We start from the raw sequence: 21625 nt of genomic DNA, 5'->3' as shown, positions 1-21625 counted from the left end.
AAGTCTGAGGCAGAGACCTCATACTTACCGAATGGCTGAGATAAATCGCCAAACGCTGGATATCAAGATGGCGGCCGTGTAGTGCATCCAGCTCGGGAGCTGAGGAGGCGGAACAAACAAAAGCCACAACAGGAGAACATCCGGAGGATCAGCACGGTCTGGATAGGGGTATTTCACACTGCGGTCTCCACTTAGCCCCTTAAAATCATGTTCTAGAAAAAATCTGCAAGGATGCACATATATCAGAGAGCATCATAAATGCAAAATGAGCTTAATGTATAAGGTTCTAATAGATCAAATTTAATTTGTATATAAAGATGTAAATAAATGAATTAAGCTTATTGGAGTATGTTGGTATGAAGGACTATCTGAGATATGGAATATGGTAAATACATGAATGCAGACGAACATGGTTATAAAGCTGGTATGGGCAGGGAGACTACGGGGGACTATAGAAATTATATAAGTATTACATGTGTATAAAAACAATGTAACAAACCCAATAGGTGTCAAGAAAGTAAAAAAGTTGTACCTCAATGGAGTGAAAAATATCCAATGGTTGTCAGTTTGTTCTTAGAGATGTGACCACTCTATCCAACCATCAAGTTGTGAATCCCAGCCATGCTGAACGTCCAGATATACCCACAAGGGCCCGAAGGCTACGCCCCCCAGCGTCATGTATGGGCGGTAACGCATGGGCGTTGGCGCTATATAAATCCTGTATAATAATTATATGACACCTGCATGTTCAGTCTGAAGACACCACTTTGCACCATCTGGGATCTTTATGGACTTTTTATGGAAATTTATTTGTACTTTCTTTTATATTTTAAAAGATTTATATATTAAATAGATTTATATGTTTTTATTATATGAATATTTCTTGTGCTGCACTATTTTCATTTATTAGCTCATTTGGGGGTGTTGTGTAATTGGCCTTGAGTGTTCAGCTGAAATTATTAGTAATTACTTAGGATTGTTTTTGCTGATTATTTTTATTTTACATGATTGTTATTCTCAGCTCTCATTGTTTGTTGCTTAAAATATTGATTGTTGTGGCAGATAAGAATTGTGATAGAGAACCAAAGAGATTTTCTGGAAATGATTTATTCTCTGTTTTCAGGGTTCACAGTCTATCCATGTGGAAAAGGAAAGCTCTGGAGATGGAGGTAAGAAATCATTGTTTAGACAACAACAAATATGGAAAGGTCCAAGTAATAATAATCACAATGGTGAGAGAAGGAGAGGGTGAAAGAGGGACCTGACATCTACTACTCTGTACACAGGAATTTCCAGGCTGACTGTAAGATATAACCTCCAACATCTTCAGGATCTCCCCAAAGATGGACATAGAATTCCTCCAGTGTGTTCAGGATCAGTCCTGGGATGGAGATATATTACCTCCAGTGTATTCAGGGTCAGTCCTGGGATGGAGATATATTACCTCCAGTGTGTTCAGGATCAGTCCTGGGATGGAGATATATTACCTCCAGTGTGTTCAGGGTCAGTCCTGGGATGGAGATATATTCCCTCCAGTGTGTTCAGGATCAGTCCTGGGATGGAGATATATTACCTCCAGTGTGTTCAGGATCAGTCCTGGGATGGAGATATACAGTGGGGCAAAAAAGTTTAGTCAGCCACCAATTCTACAAGTTCTCCCACTTAAAAAGATGAGAGAGGCCTGTAATTGTCATCATAGGTATACCTCAACTATGAGAGACAAAATGTGGAAACAAATCCAGACATTCACATTGTCTGGTTTTTGAAAGAATTTATTTGCAAATTATGGTGGAAAATAAGTATTTGGTCACCTACAAACAAGCAAGATTTCTGGCTCTCACAGACCTGTATCTTCTTTAAGAGGCTCCTCTGTCCTCCACTCATTACCTGTATTAATGGCACCTTTTTGAACTTGTTATTAGTATAAAAGACACCTGTCCACAACCTCAGACAGTCACACTCCAAACTCCACTATGGTGAAGACCAAAGAGCTGTCGAAGGACACCAGAAACAAAATTGTAGACCTGCACCAGGCTGGGAATCTGTAATAGGCAAGCAGCTTGGTGTGAAGAAATTAACTGTGGGAGCAATAATTAAAAAATGGAAGACATACAAGACCACTGATAATCTCCCTCGATCTGGGGCTCCACGCAAGATCTCACCCCTTGGGGTCAAAATGATCACAAGAACGGTGAGCAAAAATCCCAGAACCACACGGGGGGACCTAGTGAATGACCTGCAGAGAGCTGGGACCAACGTAACAAAGGCTACCATCAGTAACAGAGTACGCTGCCAGGGACTCAGATCCTGCAGTGCCAGGCGTGTCCCCTTGCTTAGACCAGTACATGTCCGGGCCCGTCTGAAGTTTGCTAGAGAGCATTTGGATGATCCAGAAGATGATTGGGAGAATGTCATATGGTCAGATGAAACCAAAGTAGAACTGTTTGGTAGAAGCACAACTCGTCGTGTTTGGAGGAGAGAGAATGCTGAGTTGCAACCAAAGAACACCATACCTACTGTGAAGTATGGGGGTGGCAACATCATGCTTTGGGGCTGTTTCTCTGCAAAGGGAACAGGACGACTGATCCGTGTACATGAAAGAATGAATGGGGCCATGTATCGTGAGATTTTGAGTGCAAACCTCCTCCCATTAGCAAGGGCATTGAAGATGAAATGTGGCTGGGTCTTTCAGCATGACAATGATCCCAAACACACTGCCCGAGCAACGAAGGAGTGGCTTTGTAAGAAGCATTTCAAGGTCCTGGAGTGGCCTAGCCAGTCTCCAGATCTCAACCCCATAGAAAACCTTTGGAGGGAGTTGAAAGTCCGTGTTGCCCAGCGACAGCCCCAAAACATCACTGCTCTATCGGAGATCTGCATGGAGGAATGGGCCAACATACCAGCAACAGTGTGTGACAACCTTGTGAAGACTTACAGAAAACGTTTGACCTCTGTCATTGCCAACATAGTTGTCTCATAGTTGAGGTATACCTATGATGATAATTACAGGCCTCTTTCATCTTTTTAAGTGGGAGAACTTGCACAATTGGTGGCTGACTAAATACTTTTTGGGCTCCACTGTATTACCTCCAGTTTGGTCAGGATCAGTCCAGGGATGGAGATATATTACCTCCAGTGTGTTCAGGGTCAGTCTTGGGATGGAGATATATTACCTCCAGTGTGTTCAGGGTCAGTCCTGGGATGGAGATATATTAACTCCAGTGTGTTCAGGATCAGTCCTGGGATGGAGATATATTACCTCCAGTGTGTTCAGGGTCAGTCTTGGGATGGAGATATATTACCTCCAGTGTGTTCAGGGTCAGTCTTGGGATGGAGATATATTCCCTCCAGTGTGTTCAGGGTCAGTCCTGGGATGGAGATATATTCCCTCCAGTGTGTTCAGGGTCAGTCCTGAGATGGAGATATATTACCTCCAGTGTGTTCAGGATCAGTCCTGGGATGGAGATATATTACCTCCAGTGTGTTCAGGGTCAGTCTTGGGATGGAGATATATTACCTCCAGTATGTTCAGGGTCAGTCTTGGGATGGAGATATATTACCTCCGGTGTGTTCAGGGTCAGTCCTGGGATGGAGATATATTCCCTCCAGTGTGTTCAGAGTTAGTCCTGGGATGGAGATATATTACCTCCAATGTGTTCAGGGTCAGTCCTGGGATGGAGATATATTACCTCCAGTGTGTTCAGGGTCAGTCCTGGGATGGAGATATATTACCTCCAGTGTGTTCAGGATCAGTCCTGGGATGGAGATATATTACCTCCAGTGTGTTCAGGGTCAGTCCTGGGATGGAGATATATTACCTCCAGTGTGTTCAGGGTCAGTCCTGGGATGGAGATATATTACCTCCAGTGTGTTCAGGGTCAGTCCTGGGATGGAGATATATTACCTCCAGTGTGTTCAGGGTCAGTCCTGGGAAAGTACATGTCAGGCAGGGATCATGAAAAACACACAGAGGTCATTGAAAGGTATTGGAAACTGAAACAGAGGTCACAGGGACAGGAGTAAGAGAGAAGAAACACCTTCCCCTAGAATATGTTTTACTCTTTTACAGCCATACCAGACAATGAGGTGACACTGGACCCCCCATCCTCTCTGGTTCTGGTGAAGAACATCCAGAACAGCTGCACTCCAAAAATGTTAAACCTCCTGGTGCAGAATATCAGTGGGAAGTTTAAGGACACGGACTTCTTTGTGGAGATAATTCCAGAGATCCAATCTGCTGTTGTCACCTTCACATGTGATATCGGTGAGTCCAATCTTTGTGGTTTACCCATGATTTAGATAACAAGCCTGGAAGGAGACCCACAGCTTCTTATAGGGACCTACCAGCTCCATCATGTACTATCATCCAATGGCCATTATAACAGAATGTTGTTTTCCATATGCCCAATAAAGTGGGATTCTACAGAATCACTGACATCTTTATCTACTGAGCACTGGAAAGCAATGGAGGGAAAAGCTTCACTGCCAAAATGTGTACATTGTGCAATAAAATAACTTTAAAAAAAGTTAAAATAAACCAGTGCACTATTAATTATAGACAGTTACATGAAGTAGTAAGTATGGATAATTATTATTATTATTATTATACAGGATTTATATAGCACCAACAGTTTACTGAGCGCTTTACAACATTAGGGCGGACAGTACAAGTACAATACAAATCAATACAGGAGGAATCAGAGGGCCCTGCTCGTAAGAGCTTACAATCTAGGAGGGAGGGTCAAGTTATAGAAAAGGGTAATAGTTGTGGGGGATGAGCTAATGGAGAATATAGTGCAGTTGTTAGATGGAGGCAGGATAGGCTTCTCTGAAGAGGAAAGTTTTCAGGGATCGCCTAAAAGTGCTTAAATTTGGAGACAGTCTGACAGATTGGGGTAGGGAATTCCAGAGGATGGGCGAGGCTGGGGAGAAGTCCTGGAGGCGGATATGGGAGGAGGTGATGAGGGAGCTAGAGAGCAGGAGATCTTGGGAGGAATGAAGAGGGCGATTAGGTTGGTATTTTGAGACTAGGTTAGTGATGTAGCTGGGGGCATAGTTGTGGATGGCTTTGTAACTTATTGTTAGTATTTTGAATTTAATTCGTTGGGCGAGTGGCAGCCAATGGAGGGATTGACAGAGAGGGGTAGCAGACACTGAGTGGTTTGTTAGGTGGATGAGTCTGGCAGCAGCATTTAAGATGGACTGAAGGGGGGAGGAGTCTATTTAAAGGTAAGCCAATGAGGAGGGAGTTGCAGTAGTCGAGGCGAGAGATAACCAGGGAGTGAATCAGGAGGTTTGTGGTTTCATTGGACTGGATGAGAAGGTGTTAATAAGAGTTGTCAAATAGGTTTGCTTGGCAGTGTGGAGGAAAGAATAGTATTTTTGGAGGGCAGATTTGTATTGGTTGAAATCTTTGAGAGACTTGTGCCACAGACGCTCAAGAGCGCAACTACGTTTTTTGAGAATTTTAGTGTCATCTGTTTGCCAGGGTTGTAGGGGTCGAGGCCTGATTCTGCGTGTAGTGCGGGGAGCGAGCTTGTCCAGGGTGGAGAACAGAGATTTATTGTAGATGGACGTGGCTTGGTTGGGGCAGGACAGGGGAGAGATTTTGTCATAGAGGTGGTCAGTAGCAGAATAGAGGAGAAAGGAGTTGAAGTTGCGAAAGTTTCTACGGGTGATGGTTAGGCGATTGGAGGGAAAGGTGGTGGAAGACATGGGGAGAGAGAAACTAATAAGGTGATGGTCGGAGAGAGGAAAAGGATTGTTTGAGAAGTTGCATGGAGTGCATTGGTAGGAGAATACAAGGTCAAGGGTGTTGCCATCAGAGTGAGTAGAAGCCTGTACCCATTGCTTCAGGTCAAATGAAGAGGTTAGACTAAGAAGTTTAGAAGTAGCAGGAGTGTTTGTATTAGCAGGGATGTTGAAATCACCGAGAAGGATTGTGGGAATTTCCGAAGAGAGAAAGTAGGGTAGCCAGGCAGAAAACTCATCAAGGAAAGTTGATAATGGTCCAGGGGGCCGGTGGATCACAGCAATTCTTAGGGAAGTAGGAGAGAATAGACAAATTATATCCCTGTTACATGGAGATCCCCAGTATGGTGGAAGAATACTGCTGAGTTCCATCACTGGGCCCCCAACTCAGGGTGGAATGACCCGGCTCTTAACACTCATTTCAGATTGGGGTTGGCCGATTCAATAAAAGATTCCTTGGTGCATTACCTGGAGCCAGAGACCTTAAAAGAGGCCATGCAACCAACCTGCCATTATGGTGAACAGTTGTTTGTGATAGAGACATTAGGAGAAGATAGAATCCCAACTCTCCATTGTCCTCACAGCACCCATTTCACAGGCTTTGCCAGGACCCTCTGCTCAAAACCCAGAAGAGGCTGTAGGCAGATGCAGTCTGTTTTCTTAACTGTAGGCGGAACTGGACTGCAGCGGCAAGGCAGAAGTTGGCGAGGAAGTGAGGGGAAACTATGTTTCTCTATGACTTCCTCTTGATCTGGTTGGATGCTTTTGTCCCGTGTGACCCCGGTGGTCATCTTGGGTCAAACAGAGTCTATTTAAAGCTTTGGTGCACTTCATACAAGCGGCTAGTGTTGGTCACCCATCTGACAGGGACAGCACCAGTGGTAAGGAAAGGTTCCAGTGCAGTAGGGAAAGAGGAACCACGTCTACCTTCTCAGGAAGCTGGCCAGAATACACACACTGCTGTCTCTGTACTGAACTGTTGTATGTGTAGCGGTCGGGTGAGCCTCCCCCGCTCCCTGTTTGTACTGTTTTACTATTTTTTCAGTAGACTGTTTTTGGTAAATCGGAACTCTGTCTGCCTGCCACACCAAGCGGCACCTACCCAACAAGTCGATTAAGATTCAGATAGGAGACACATTCATGTCCCAGCAAGAAAAAGCTAAAAGAAGGACACTAAAATTCTGTGTATACTATTTATCAGCTACCCAGTCACCATCTGTGCACACCTTACTTGGGATTTGCTAGACCCTGATCACTATTCAGTTATTTGAATTTTCCCTCCCTTTGCTCTAGAAGTTTCTTCTAGAGGCAGGGGGATGCAATCAAACTCCCAGCCTGTGAAACCCTGAGCAGACCAAAACAAACAATGACTGCTTCCTTGTTTACAGAAGAAGTCAAAAAATAAATTTGCCTAGCTACCTAACTAGAAGGGTGCTACAATATTTCAATTGTTTACGATAAAGATGTTATCATTTCAATATCATACTATATGAAGATGTGTGGTGTTCATCCATCCATACCAGAACTTTGGAGCCTATTAATTTATTGGCCATCCTTTCCCCTGACCTGTCTGCCTCAATATCTGAAGCACAGTCTTGTTCTCTCACAACCTGTGGGAAAGTTATTCGTCCCTCTCCATCTCAGGCACAAGACTCACAGTCAGAGGCTCATGGCACCAAATCGGCTAGACATCCTGGTATAACCAAATAGCTATTAATTGGTTTCTCATAACCTCTGTTGGCCTGCCCTCCATAAAGACATTAATGCCTACAGTCAGGGGCGTAACTACCACCATAGCGACCCATGCGGGCGCTATGGGGCCCGCAGCCGAGTGGGGCCCAGTGAGGATAAGAGCACCGCTGGCACAGTCTCCCAGCCAGGGGAAGAGAGAGGAAAGGAAGAGGCGAGCTGTCCGTATCAGCACAGAGCTGAATTGCCCGATGTAAGAGCTTTCATTAGAACTTCCAGTGTTCCCGGGGCTCACGTCACATAGCTCCACCTTTTGGCCCGGTGCCTTTGATAGACAGAACGCCGATTCAATGCGGGACATGTGACGTCATCAAAGGCGTCGGGCCAACAGGTGGGGCTATGTGACGATGAGCCCCGGGAAGACAGGAAATTCAAATGAAAGCTATTACAGTGGGCAATCCCGCTCTCTGCTGATCCGGTTGGCTTGCCTCTTCCTCTGCATAGGTGAGGCTGTATGGGGCACAGGCAGACCAGGCTGTATGGGGCACAGGTCACGCTGCATTGGGCACAGGTCACGCTGTATTGGGCACAGGTCACGCTGCATTGGGCACAGGTCACGCTGCATTGGGCACAGGTCACGCTGCATTGGGCACAGGTCACGCTGCATGGGGCCCAGGTCACGGTGCATTGACACTAGGGCAGCTGTGGGGGGGGGCTGTTTGCAGGGGGGCCCCATACAACATTTTGCTATGGGGCCCTGCTATTTCTAGTTCCACCCCTGCCTACAGTATCTCACAAAAGTAAGTACACCCCTCACTTTTGTGTAAATCTTTTCTTTTATCTTTTCATGTGACAACACTGAAGGAATGACACTTGTCTACAATGTAAAGTAGTGAGTGTACAGCTTGTATAACAGTGTAAGTTTTCTGTCCCCTCAAAATAACTCAACACACAGCCCTTAATGTCTAAACCACTGGCAACAAAAGTAAGTACACCCCTAAGTGAAACTGTCCAAATTGGGTCCAAAATGTCAATATTTTGTGTTTCCACCATTATTTTCCAGCATTGCCTTAACCCTCTTGGGCATGGAGTTCACCAGAGCTTCACAGGTTGCCACTGGAGTCCTCTTCCCCTCCTCCATGACGACATCACGGAGCTGGTGGATGTTAGAGACCTTGCGCTCCTCCACCTTCCATTTGAGGATGTCCCACAGATGCTCAATAGGGTTTAGGTCTGGAGACATGCTTGGCCAGTCCATTACCTTTACCCTCAGCTTCTTTAGCAAGGCAGTGGTGGTCTTGGAGGTGTGTTTGGGGTGGTTATCATGTTGGAATACTGCCCTGTGGCCCAGTCTCTGAAGGGAGGGGATCATGCTCTTCTTCAGTATGTCACAGTACATGTTGACATTCATGGTTCCCTCAATAAAATGTAGCCCCCCAGTGCCGGCAGCACTCATGCAGCCCCAGACCATGACACTCCCACCACCATGCTTGACTGTAGACAAGACACACTTGTCTTTGTACTCCTCACCTGGTTGCCGCCAAACACGCTTGTCACCATCTGAACCAAATAAGTTTATCTTGGTCTCATCAGACCACAGGACATGGTTCCAGTAATCCATGTCCTTAGTCTACTTGTCTTCAGCAAACTGTTTGTGGGCTTTCTTGTGCATCATCTTTAGAAGAGGCTTCCTTCTGGGATGACAGCCATGCACACAGTGGCGGCTGGTGCTCAAAATTTTTTGGGGGGGCGCAAACAAACAAAAAAATTCTGAAAAAAACCCCATCAATTGCAGCCTCACTGTGCCCATCAATTGCAGTCACTGTGCCCATCAAATGCAGCCTCTTGTTCCCATCAGATGCAGCCACCTGTGCCCATCAAATGCAGCCACTGTGCCATCAATTGCAGCCACTGTGCCCAGCAAATGCAGCCTCTTGTGCCCCATCAAATACAGCCACTTGTGCCCATCATGTGCAGCCACTTGTGCATATCAAATGCAGCCACTTGTGCCCCATCAAATGCAGCCACTTGTGCCCATCAAATGCCGCCACTTGTGCCCCATCAAATGCAGCCACTTGTGCCCCATCAAATGCAGCCACTTGTGCCCCATCAAATGCAGCCACTTGTGCCCATCAAATTCAGTCATTTGTGCCCCATCAAATGCAGATATTTGTGCCCCATCAAATGCAGCCACTTGTGCCATCAAATGCAGCCACTTGTGCCCCATCAAATGCAGCCACTTGTGCCCAAATGCCGCCACTTGTGCCCATCATATGCCGCCACTTGTTCCTATCATATGCAACCACTTGTGCCCCATCAAGTGCAGCCACTTGTGCCCATCATATGCAGCCACTTGTGCCCCATCAAGTGCAGCCAATTGTGACCAACAAATGGCGCCACTTGTGCCCATCAAATGCAGCCACTGTGATCCCCGCCCACTGTCTGCCTGCCACTTACCCCATCTTGGTGACGGGCCAGGCAGCAGGTGATGGCAGCGAGCTGTGGGATGGCTCCTGTGTCCTCCATGCTGTCCTCCATGCATCTCTTATGTTCTGCTAGGCATCCAATAGGGGCGCCTGTGCCTTCAACCAATCAGGTGATGGGTATTAGACCTGCGCCTCCTGATTGGCGGAGATGCAATTCAGTGTTAGAAAAGCAAATATTAATTTGCTTTTCTAACACATCTGAGTGGACTCCTTTTTTGAAACCTATTAGAGCCTATGGCTCTAATTAGGTGCTTCAAGAAAAAAAAACCCCACTGCTGTAATAAAGGCGCCCGGCGTCCAAAAAGGGGCCTGACGCCTGAATAGGGAATGGCAGTGGCGGCCATGAATAGATTTATGCAATGCATAAATCTATCCATTAGTCATATAGGAGGGTGGCGTGACAGAGGGGGCGGCGCCCGTGCGCCCTTAATGGACAGGCCACCACTGCAAGCAGACCAATTGAAGGCAGTGTGCGGCGTATGGTCTGAGTACTGACAGGCTGACCCCCCACCCCTTCAACCTCTGCAGCAATGCTGGCAGCACTCATCCGTCTATTTCCCAAAGACAACCTTTTGATATGACGCTGAGCACGTGACCTCAACTTCTTTGGTGGACCATGGCGAGGCCTGTTCTGAGTGGAACCTGTCCTGTTATACCCCTGTACGGTCTTGGCCACCGTGCTGCAGCTCAATTTCAGGGTCTTGGCAATCTTCTTATAGCCTAGGCCATCTTTATGTAGAGCAACAATTCTTTTTTTCAGATCCTCAGCAAGTTCTTTGCCATGAGATGTTGAACTTCCAGTGACTAGTATGAGAGAGTGAGAGCGATTACACCAAATTTAACGCACCTGCTCCCCATTCACACCTGAGACCTTGTAACACTAATGAGTCACATGACACCGGGGAGGGAAAATGGCTAATTGGGCCCAATTTGGAGATTTTCACTTAGGGATGTACTCACTTTTGTTGCCAGCGGTTTAGACATTAATGACTTTTGTGAGATACTGTATGTGAAAGCCTGCGAAACCTGTGCTCACTCCAAACCCTCTAGGTTCAAGCCCTTTGGGTTACTCTATTCTCTACCAGTGTCTGGACTCCATAATAGACCTTCCTCCCTCAAATGGGCACACAGTCCTTTGGGTCACCGTAGATAACTTTAGTAAGATGACCCACTTGGTGCCTTTTGCCTAAGCTTCCTGTTCCAAATTGCTGGCCATTTTATTTGTTCAGGAGACACTTAAACTTCTTGGTGTGCCCCAGAACTATGTATCAGACAGAGGCAATTTTGTAACCAACTCTAGGAAAGCAATCTGCTCATTCATTGGCATCAGTCTATCGTTCTCATCTGCAAATCACACTGAGACCGACAGATGTAACCGACCAGTTGGTAGAGACTTATCTCTAAGTATCGTAAGTATCTTCTTACTTTATAAATTATTCTGAATCTGAATCTCTGATATTTTGTTTCTAACTGTCAACATAAATGGTCCTCTGCCTTAATCTGGGTCAAGTTTCAGTTTAACTGGCCCCATTCATCCACAGGAATATCTCTTTTCTTTTGTGTTTGTGGCTCTCACCCCAAGTCTTTTTTTCTTTTGCTGACACTTTCTCGAATATTCTGGTTGCCAATGATTCTAGCTAATCTGGAGTAAAATCCAAGCTAGTCTGTTTGCTAGTTCAGTCTCCCAGAAACACACCGCAGACCACCATCATTCACACACCCCTCAAATTAAGGTCAGGGATCAGGTTTGGCTTTCCACAAAAATTTTAAACCTCAAGGTTCCTATTCAAAAACTGTCTCCTAGGTTTATTGGTTATTTATAAGGTCATTCAACAGTTTGCCCAGTCTCCTTCAAACTTTTACTTCCTGCTTCTGTGAAAGTTCCCAACGTCTTTCATGTTTCTCTTCTAAAGTCCATTAACCCAAATATAGTTATCATCCTCAGCCTCCCTGATTGTCAGTGACCAAGTGATATAAAGTGGTCCATATCATGGAGCCTAGGAAAGTCAGGAACTCACTCCAGCAGAAGTGTTTTAGCCCTCAAGAGGTGCCATATTGAAACCTTATTAGCCTATGTCTTTGTGCTTGTAATAGTGTTAGCTTTTTGCCTCCCTGTTTGTTTCTCTGAGGGGGGCAAGGAAAAGGGAGGGGGAAGGGGCAGGGAGAAAGGGGAGGGGGAAGGGGGGAGGGGGTGAAGGGAATGGGTAGTGAAGTTAAGAAAGTGCATCTATACCTAATGGTTAAAAAGGCATAACATACCTGCTTGGATATCTTTTAAAGATCTATTCAAATATTAACATTTCCTGTATGATTGCAGTGTCTCTTTAACTCAAGTGGAATTATTTTATTACATTTGGGTGAACATTTCTTTACATTTTTTTTTTTCAGACATTCCGAGATTCATCACAACTTTCTCCAGCAACCTCAGAGTGGTTCACAACAAGCTGACAGCAAGGCCTCTGGAAGAATCCCGAAGTGTCAGGGTGGAGAATGTCCCGGAGAACACATCTGAGACACATCTGGCAGATTTATTTGGGAACCCAAAACTGGGAGGAGGAAGAGTAGAAGACATTGTGATGTTACCTGAGGAAAGAGCTGCACTCATCACGTTTTGTGATACACGAGGTGAGGTCACAGAGTGGGCACCGAGCAGATTTAACCTTCATACATTTGAATTGCCTACTAATGCCTCTTGAAAATACCTCTAAATGGCCTGATTTTGTTCAAAGTCTCATAATAGGGTGGGTTAAGACCTTTTGTGCTCAACATCAGAGCCTAATCCATTCAAGGAATGTTTACAAAAATGAGGATCTCCTTCAATGAGAGGGTGACAATCGGCCCATCAAATTGTATATTTATGACCAGCATATTTAGCAGCACATTATAGAGTACATACATCATTCACATCAGTCCCTGCCCCCACCACAATCACATACATGTGCACACAAAATGAACCAAATTTGCAGTGAAGTCAAGTAGTAATATGTTTTGGACTGTGTTCACAAAACCATGCAGAGAACATACAAGCATTATACTTAATATGAGTTATAACTGAAAAAATTACTGCGAAACATCTCTTTGTTTCCTTCTCTTCCAGATGTCAAAAGAGTTTTGAAGAAGGATCATGTGTTTTCCAAGAAAAAGATATCCGTGTACCCTTACTACCCCATGTTGAGTATAGCACTATATGGGAAGGACGGACCTTGTATAGAAATACCAAAGCCTATAGAGTTTAATATCAGTCCATACATATTGCAACACATCTGTAATAATGAAGGACTAAAGAACAACATAGATGTGAAGATGAAGAATAAACACTGTGAGATCAAATGGCCAGATCAAGACTGCCAGGATCCTGTCCTTCAACTCATCTTCCCTCCCACATTGTCCACCCATCTCAGGTCTGTGGCAAAGATTGTACCGAAATGGAGTGAGGACATTTATAATGAATTTTCACTCCTCGTATCAAAGTTCAGAGTAATAGAATATAAAATGGATCAGTCAGTCTGGGAAGCTATTAGACAACATGTCAGCAGCTCCACCTATGATGGAGTACTTATCAAACCTGAATTTGGTGGAGAGAAGGTATTCCTGGTTGGATTGTCCAACGATGTTACAAAGATTGACTCAAAATTCAGACAACTGGTAGAGGAAACCACCAAAGAGGTAGAAAAAAAGAAACAAACTGAGAATGAGACCTTACCCATGTCTCCAGCCCTCTATCAGATTATGTGTAACAGCGGCCTGAAGAAGAAGATCCTGGACCAAGTTCCAGAGCTGAGGATTGACTATGATGTGCCAAGAAAGGAGATTCAGCTATCTGGACTGAGTAATAAAGTGCTCACCGCCAAATGTGAGATACTCACCTTCAAACAACAAATTGAAAGTAAATCCATCCAGATGAACCCGCACCTCATCCAGTTCCTGATGTCCACTGATAACAAGGAGCTGTCCTCTCTGCTCTTTTTACGTCACAACATCTACGCAATGCTGGAAATTGAGGATAATGCTGTTCAACTAAAGGCTTACTCAAAGAAAGACTTGACGGAGGCTGAAAAACAGATGAACCAAGAATTAATTTGTAGAGAAGTTCCGGTTGAAGAAAAGAGTATCCTGAAAGGTCCCAAGTGGGGAAGTCTTCATTCATATCTGCTTAAGTCATATAATGCAGAGAAAATCACAGTCCTGATACTGAAATCCCATTCTGGAGCAGAGAACAATGTGATCATCGCCGGCCTGTCTTCAAATGTAGACAAATGTTACCAAAAAGTCAGCGACTTTCTAGACACTCCAATGGAAAAGACTATTAGGGTTAAATCACTGGTAGTCATGCAGTTCCTCAAAGAAGAGAAGAAACAAGCGTTGGATGATGTGAAAAATGATTACCTGAGTGTGGTAATCCATAATAAAAATATATGCTTGAGAGGCCCAAGGTTCTCTGTAGCAGAAGCCCACTCCCGTATTAGTGATGTCCTGCATTCCCTCTGCTCCGACACACTGACCATCGATAAACCCGGAGCCAAGAAGATTTGTTTGGCAAATGAAGAAATTTATATCACTAGGGCAAAGCATAGCTATAGATGCCTCATACACTTACAGAAGGAAGAGGAGGAAGAGCTTGAAGAAGAGGAACCTGAGGAAATGGAAAGATTACAATACCAAGTCAGTCTTCCAAATGAAATGGTCATCTCCGTGCATAATGATGACCTGTGCCAACATAGAGTTGATGTCATTGTTAATACAGCCAATGAGGATCTGACGCTTATTGGCGGTCTGTCATTGGCTTTACTGAAAGCTGCAGGTCCCAAACTACAGGCCGATTCTGATCACATTGTCAAGACAGAAGGGCGATTGTCCGCAGGGGAGTCTGTAATAACGGACTCTGGTAGACTGCCATGTAAGCAGGTTATACATACAGTTGGGCCCAAATGGTACTCTGAACCACCTGGAAAGCGTGAGCGTCTTCTACAGAAAGCCATAACCAGCAGCTTGGAGCTGGCTGAGGAGTACTGCCATTCCTCCATCGCCATCCCAGCTGTCAGCTCCGGTATTTTTGGTTGTCCTGTAGATCAAAGCGCAGAGAATATTATCAAAGCCATCAAAGAATACGTGGAAAGCAAACCTAAAGGCAAATCTACCCTTAAAGAAATTCGTCTGGTGGACACTAACACGGATACAGTAAGAATCTTTGCCTCAACTTTGAAAAAGACATTTGGAGAGGAGAAAGGGGTATCCAGAGTATCTGCCATTCAGATGGTGACCAAAGAAAACATTGTCATTAGAGTCAGAGAAGGATTCATCCAAGATGCAGCAGTAAGGACTCATAACTTTCTGTATAAATCTCTTTTTATTTTTTTGAGGTAAAGTTAGGAGTATTTAAAATGCGTGTTGGGGGGGTTGCTGTCTTTTTAGTTATCTTTTAGGAAGAATTTCCTATACTTCCTGTGCTCAGAAAATGAGAGCTCATCACATCAAAGAAAAGGGAAATCTCCCCTTTGGCCCGTGTAACACATTTTATAGATTGATTTGTAGCAGATACAACTAGGGGTGAAGGAAAGGCCACTTTGGGATGCTGGGATATATTAATTGGTGGTAAAAAGAAAAAAAATGTCTACTTAGATGTAGTGGCTACCCAAGAGTAATGCCTCGTACACACGATCGGACATTCCGACAACAAAATCCATGTTTTTTTTCCGACGGATATTGGCTGAAACTTGTCTTGCATTCACACAAAGTTGGTAGGAAATTCTGAACGTCAAAAACGCGGTGACGTACAACACGTACGACGAGCCGAGAAAAATGAAGTTCAATAGCCAGTGCGGTTATTTTGTTTGATTTCGAGCATGCGTGGAACTTTGTGCGTCAGAATTGTGTACACACGATCAGAATTTCCGACAAAAGGCTCCCATCGAACATTTCCCGTCGGAAAATCCGACCGTGTGTACGGGGCATTAGTGGAACCAGGCTAGAAGCTAATGTCTAAGAACAGAGGATTTGGTGGTTGGGGTTCTGCTGAGATGTAGTGCTTCTCGTGAACTGCAGTCCAGCCAGTCAAGTATGTTTGTTGGGTAGGTGGCAGATGCAGCGTGCTATGGCCGTAGAAAGCACACAGAGTTCCGGATTGGAGAAAACAACGGATTGCAGAACTTGTAAACAGTACAACAGCCAGGCGGGGAACTTGTAACAACTGGAGGGGAGAGTCAGTGGTAGGGATGAGCTGAACACCCCCGGTTTGGTTCGCACCAGAACCTGCAAACGGACCGAAAGTTCACGCAAAGTTTAGAACCCCATTAAAGTCTATGGGACTCTAACGTTCAAAATCAAAAGTGCTCATTTTAAAGGCTAATATGCAAGTTATTGTCCTAAAAAGTGTTTGGGGACCCGGGTCCTGCCCCAGGGGACATGTATCAATGCAAAAAAAAGTTTTTAAAAACGGACGTTTTTTCGGGAGCAGTGATTTTAATGATGCTTAAAGTGAAAAAAAAGTGAAATATTCCTTTAAATATCGTACCTGGGGGGTGTCTATAGTATACCTGTAAAGTGGTGCGTGTTTCCCGTGATTAGAACAGTCCCTGCACAAAATGACATTTTTAAAGGAATAAAAGTCATTTAAAACTGCTTGTGGGTTTAATGTAATGTCCGGTCCTGGCAATATGGATGAAAATCAGTGAGACAAACGGCATGGGTACCCCCCAGTCCATTACCAGGCCCTTTGGGTCTTAAACCCCGCACCCAAATAAAAATAAGGAAAGGTGTGGGGCCACCAGGCCCTATATACTCTGAACAGCAGTATACAGGCGGTGCAAACAAGACAGGGACTGTAGGTTTGTTGTTAAGTAGAATCTGTTTGTAATTTTGAACTGGTACATTTTTAACGTGTTTAGCTCCAGCCAAAAAATCTATTTTAAGCTTTTCGGGAAACATAGGGAAGGGTTATCACCCCTGTGACATTTGTTTTGCTGTCTGTGCTCCTCTTCAGAAGATTTCACCTCACTTTTTGTCCCAATGACAAATGTTTTTTGAAAATTTGGGTTTTTTTGTGAAACAAGGATTGGTGATAAAGCATCAGTGGAAAGGAGAAACATTTTTCCCATATTAACTCTTACAGGAGAGAATTTCCCTTCCTAGGGGTAGATTTCATCTCACTTCCTGTTGTCTCCTTCCGTTTGCAAGTAGGAGTCGTTTGTAAGTTGAATGTTTGAAAGTAGGGGCCTGCCCTATATACTCTGCAGAAATTTGGGCCTTAGGTGTTGTTGTGGCCACAACACTATAAGCCCTCACAGAGCCCTGCTGTGAAATATTAGATCAAGAATTGTAATTACATGCCATTGTTGAACAGGGTCAGAAAAATTGGGCCTTTAGTGGTGGTGGTGGTGCTGGTGCCACAACACTGTAAGTCCTCACAGTTACTCTTGGTGGGTGCAGGAATGGGTCCTGCTGTGAAATATTATATCAAGAATTGTAAGTACATGTCCCTGTTGAACAGGGGCTGAAAAATTGGGCCTTAGGCACTGGTGCTGGTGCCACAACACTGCAACCCCTCACAGATACTCTAGTTGGAGCGCAGCAACGAACCCTAATGCAAAATATTGCTTCAAAAATTGTAATTACACGCCCCTGTTAATCAGGGGCTAAAAAATTGGGCCTTAGCCACTGGTGGTGACGCCCAGAACCAAAAATGTTCTTACAACCTATCAGCATGATCATTGAGGAGGAAGAGGATAATCACTCAGCATAACAGGATAGTCACTCAGCATAGGCAGTCTTGAAGGGATCTGACATTTCAAAAAAAATTATTCGGTTACATCAGCATCAGGTGCTTGGTAGCTGGTGGTGATCCAAGACTGATTCATTTTTATGAAGGTCAGTCGATCGACCGAGTCGGTGGACAGACGCACCCTGTGATCAGTTACAAAGCCTCCAGCAGCACTGAATGTGCGTTCCGAAAGAACGATGGATGCAGGACAGGCCAGTAGCTCAATTGCATACTGTGCAGTGATCCATCCTCAAGACCCAGTAACCCAGAGGATTTTCGGTGGGAAAGGTGTCCAAGTCAGATCTTGCTCCTAGGTATTCCTGCACCATGTAAAACAGACGCTGGCGATGGTTGCTGGAACCGATCATATCTTGGGGCTGCGGACTAAAAAATTGTCTGAACGCATCGGTCAGACGGCCACCTTCTCCACCGCTCCTTCTTTGACTGACCGAAGCCTCAGCAACACGTTGTCCAGAAACAGGAGTTTGTAACCTCCCAGTCTCTGGGAACGCGTTGCACAGACCTTTATGCAAGGCCTCCCGAAGATGTTTCATCCTCTGCTCCCTCTGCGACGGCAAGATAAGGTCCGAAACCTTACCCTTGTAACGTGGATCAAGGAGGGTTGCCAGCCAGTATTGGTCCTTCTCCTTGATACCACGAATACGAGGATCCTTCCCCATGCTTTGCAGCATTAGGGAGGTCATGCAGCGTAGGTTTGCTGAGGCATTTGGTCCGGAGTCCTCTGGGTCACTAAGGACGACATGATCCGCAGCCACCTCCTCCCAGCCACGTACAAGTCCATTGGTTTCTTGGGACTGTAAATGATCCCTTGAAGACTGCTGCTGATGCTGAGTGCCAGGCTCCACCTCCATGCTGACACAATCCTCCTCCTTTTCCTCGTCCTCTGCCTGTGTGATCGGCGGGCACGCAGGAACACTGTCTGGATAAAGGGGGCCTTGAGAGCTAAGGAAGTCTTCCTCTTCCTGCCTCTGTTCTGCCTCAAGTGCCCTGTCCATTATTCCACGCAGCGTGTGCTCCAACAGGTGGACAAGAGGGACAGTGTCACTGATGCATGCACTGTCACTGCTCACCACCTTCGTGGCCTCCTAAAATGGTGACAGGACAGTGCATGCATCCCTGATCATGGCCCACTGGCGTGGGGAAAAAAAAACAAGCTCCCCTGACCCTGTCCTGGTGCCATAGTCGCACAGGTACTCATTGATGACCCTCTGCTGCGTGTGCAGCCGCTGCAGCATGGCCAACGTTGAGTTCCACCTGGTGGGCATGTCACAGATTAGGCGGTTCTTGGGCAGGTTAAATTCCTTTTGGAGGTCCGTCAGCCGAGCACTGGCATTATATGACCGGCGGAAATGCACACAGACTTTCCTAGCCTGCCTCAGGACATCCTGTAAGCCCGGGTATCTGCCCAAGAACTGCTGCACCACCAAGTTAAGGACGTGAGCCAAACAGGGCACATGGGTCAGTTGTCCCTGTCGGAGGGCGGAGAGGAGGTTGGTGCCATTGTCACAAACCACCATTCCTGCCGTAAGCTGGCGTGGCGTCACCCACCTCTGGGCCTGTCCCTGCAAAATTGACAGAACCTCTGCCCCAGTGTGGCTCCTGTCCCCCAAGCACACCAGCTCAAGCACCGCATGGCATCTTTTGGCCTGCGTACTTGCGTAGCCCCTTGAACATCTACGGAGCACCGCTGGTTCCGAGGACAAAGCACAGGAAGAGGCCATGGAGGAAGAAGAATAGGAGGGGGTGGAGGAGAGAGGTGTGTCAGAATCACCAGTAGTAGCATTTTGGAGGCGTGGTGGTGGAACAACCTCCAACACTACTGCACCTTGTCCTGCATCCTTCCCAGCTGCCAGCAGAGTCACCCAATGCGCCGTGAAAGATAGGTAACGTCCCTGTCCATGTCTGCTGGACCATGAGTCAGCGGTAATATGCACCTTACCACTGACCGCCCTGTCCAGCGAGGCCAAGACATTGCCTTCCACATGCCGGTAGAGAGCCGGAATCGCCTTCCGTGAGAAAAAGTGGCGTTTGGGAACCTGCCACTGAGGAACCGCACATTCCACAAACTCACGGAAGGGGGCAGAGTCTACCAACTGAAAAGGCAGCAGTTGAAGTGCTAGCAATTTAGCCAAGCTAGCATTCAACCGCTGGGCATGTGGATGGCTGGGAGAGAACTTCTTTCGTAGCAAGGAGAGGTCCTCTTTGTTCTTTGGTGTGGGTCTTTTAGGTACGCTTGCCAACAAACTGCATGGCAGATCGACATATGTCTGGTCAAGCATGTTGTGCCCAAGCGGGTGATGTTTTGGCCACGCGAGATATGCTTGAGACATATGTTGCAAATAGCAGCGGTGCGATCTGATGCACTCATCTCAAAAAAGGCCCACACCAAAGAACTTTTGGAATAACGCGCAGAGACAGCAGCGCCCTGCACATGCAGAGCTCTGCGTTGTGATGCAGTCGGTGTGCTGCCCTTAAGCTGGCCCCTGGAGGGCATCCTGCCTCGTTGGTGATGTGCCTCCTCCTCCTCTCTCCTATCAGGCACCCACGTGGAGTCAGTGACCTCATCATCCCCTCCCTCCTCATCACTGGAGCAAACCTGTCAGTATGCTGCAGCTGGGGGAACATGACTGCCAGACTTGCTGTCCTTCTTGGGCACCCCCTCTGTCCGTGCTCACGTTACTGCCTTCCTCTAGCTGGGTACCATCACCGGAGCCTTCAAAATGCTGGGCATCCTCCTGGAGCATGTACCCAACACTGTGGTCAAACAGTTCGGGGGACTCCTCAGGAGGACATGGTGGGGCTAGGGAAGGAGTGACTGATGCCATTGAGCCGAGGGAAAAGGCCGCGTTGGCAGCTGCTTTGCCAGACAAAGTACCCTGAGCCTGGGTGAGAGAGTATAAGAAGGATGAGGACGGCTTGGTCATCCACTTTACCAAGTCTTCCGCATGTTGCGGCTCAACACGGGCAGCTGCCGAAAAAAAGGACAAGTGTGTCCCACGGCCACGTGCTGATGAGGATGCACCGTCTCCACGACCAGCATTGTTGCCTCAAGAACACAGAGCCTGCTTGCCCTCTTTTATTGGCTTGTGACTGTCTGCCTCTCCTTGTTGGCCTTCCAGACATGCTAATAGCCTGCAGTGAGATGTAGCTGCACAAAGCTGGGATGTATATATATATACTGCAGCTGCCTGCCTGTGGTACTAATAGGATCAGAAGAAAACCACCAATTTTCTTCAGGTAGCTTTAGGTGCACACTGTGCAGAGGATGCACTACACTAACTGTAAATACTGTAGCTGCCTGCCTGTGGTACTAATAGAATCAGAAGAACACCAGCAATTTTCTTCAGGTAGCTGTAAATACTGTAAAAACACCTGCCTGCCTGTCAGTAGGAAGAGAATAACAGGAAAGGATCTAGCTAAACTGAATACAGTGTATGTATATATATATATATACAACACCTAGGATGCATATATACACAATACACTGTAAGTGCAGCTAACTGACTGTCCTGCCTAATCTATCTAACTTAAATCAAATGACACTGTCTCTCTCTCTCTCTGTCTATCTTAACACCGGAGCACACTACACAGGGCCGACGTGCAGGCGGCCTTCTATAGTGTGGGGCGTGTACTAAACCCCCTGAGCCATAATTGGCCAAAGCCACCATGGCCGTCTCTGTACAGACGGCGCTGTGATTGGCCAATCATGCGGGTCATAGTGCATGCTTTGCCAATCATCAGCCAGCAATGCACTGCGATGCCGCAGTGAATTATGGGCCGTAACGCGCCACTCGAATTTGGCGCGAACGGCCCATATTGTTCGCAATTCGACGAACGGTCGAACGTGCGATGTTCGAGTCGAACATGGGTTCGACTCAAACTCGAAGCTCATCCCTAGTCAGCACTAATAGAACCAATATAC

General features: G+C 46.1%; 1 pseudogene; it reads left to right on the top strand.

Moving 5' to 3' along the window:
• LOC141148096 (protein mono-ADP-ribosyltransferase PARP14-like) overlaps positions 1 to 21625 on the top strand; it is a 92210-nt pseudogene that overhangs the window by 33699 nt on the left and 36886 nt on the right.

This window comes from Aquarana catesbeiana, linkage group LG06 (genome assembly GCF_042186555.1).
Source record: "Aquarana catesbeiana isolate 2022-GZ linkage group LG06, ASM4218655v1, whole genome shotgun sequence".
NCBI classification, from domain to species: Eukaryota; Metazoa; Chordata; class Amphibia; order Anura; family Ranidae; genus Aquarana; species Aquarana catesbeiana.
This window is presented reverse-complemented; position numbering and strand designations above follow the sequence as displayed.